This window comes from Gossypium hirsutum, chromosome A07 (genome assembly GCF_007990345.1).
Source record: "Gossypium hirsutum isolate 1008001.06 chromosome A07, Gossypium_hirsutum_v2.1, whole genome shotgun sequence".
NCBI lineage: Eukaryota > Viridiplantae > Streptophyta > Magnoliopsida > Malvales > Malvaceae > Gossypium > Gossypium hirsutum.
This window is the reverse complement of record NC_053430.1, coordinates 68580570-68581611: the sequence shown is the minus strand read 5'-3', so window position 1 is coordinate 68581611 and position 1042 is coordinate 68580570. Positions and strand designations below refer to the sequence as shown.

The 1042-nt window shown below is 38.8% G+C and overlaps 1 non-coding gene across 1 annotated transcript; it reads left to right on the top strand.

Annotated features, from left to right (window-relative positions):
- The first annotated feature begins 368 nt into the window (after positions 1-368).
- LOC121204358 (small nucleolar RNA R71) lies at positions 369-475 on the top strand. The gene has a single exon (XR_005899285.1). It is a non-coding gene; the product is annotated as a small nucleolar RNA R71 (small nucleolar RNA).
- Positions 476-1042: the final 567 nt, after the last annotated feature.

Sequence of the window (1042 nt, the reverse complement as noted above, 5' to 3'; positions counted from 1 at the left end):
ACTGCTCATTGTCCATGTTGTGGCCATAAGGTTGGTATTCTGAACTGCTTGATCCACCTCCACTTGCTTCGCACTGCAATACTGGGTGAACCTGTGAAGAACTAAGAAAACCATTAATTTTCTTATTCAAGAGTTCTACCTGATTACAGAGCATGGTGACCAAATCAACATTATCAACACCGGCTGTTTTTGTTGGCTTTGTCCTCATGACTTGCCATTGATAGTTATTCAGTGACATCTCTTTTATAAATTCGTAAGCCACCTCAGGTGTCTTATTATTGATAGTTCCTCCAGCAGCTGCATCAATCATCTGCCGAGTCGAAAGATTCAGGCCATTATGTTACGTTTGAACCTATAGCCAAAACGGTAACCCATGGTGAGGGCACCTTCTCAAAAGGTCCTTGTATCTCTCACATGCATCGTAAAGTGTTTCTAAATCTATCTGCATAAAAGAAGAGATATCATTACATAATTTGACTGATTTAGCCGGTGGAAAATATTTTAATAAAATTTTTTCGGTCATTTGTTCCCAAGTAATGATTGACCCTCGTGGTAACGAGTTCAACCATTTTTTAGCCTTATTCCTTAACGAAAAGGGAAACAACCGAAGAAGAATGGCGTCATCAGGAACGCCATTAATTGTAAAGGTATCGCAAAATTCTAGGAAATTTTCCAAGTGAGCGATGGGATCATCGTCCTGCAAACCATCAAACTGAACAAACTATTGTATCATTTGAATTGTGTTAGGTTTCAGTTCAAAATTATTTGCAGCAATAGCAGGTTTAACTATACTTGACTCAGTTCCTGTTAAATTAGGTTTAGCATAATCATACATAGTGCGCGGAAAAGGATTTTGATTAACAGCAATTGCAGGAGGTAGCGGATTTTCTTGGTTTTCAGCCATCTCCTCGGTTGTGGTTTGAATATTGTCCTCTTGGTCATTCTCTGTGTATCTTAAGCTTCACCTTATTTCTCTTTGGTTTCTGTGAACTGTGCAATCGATCTCACTATCAAAAAGTAATGGTCCTAATGGGCTTCTTCT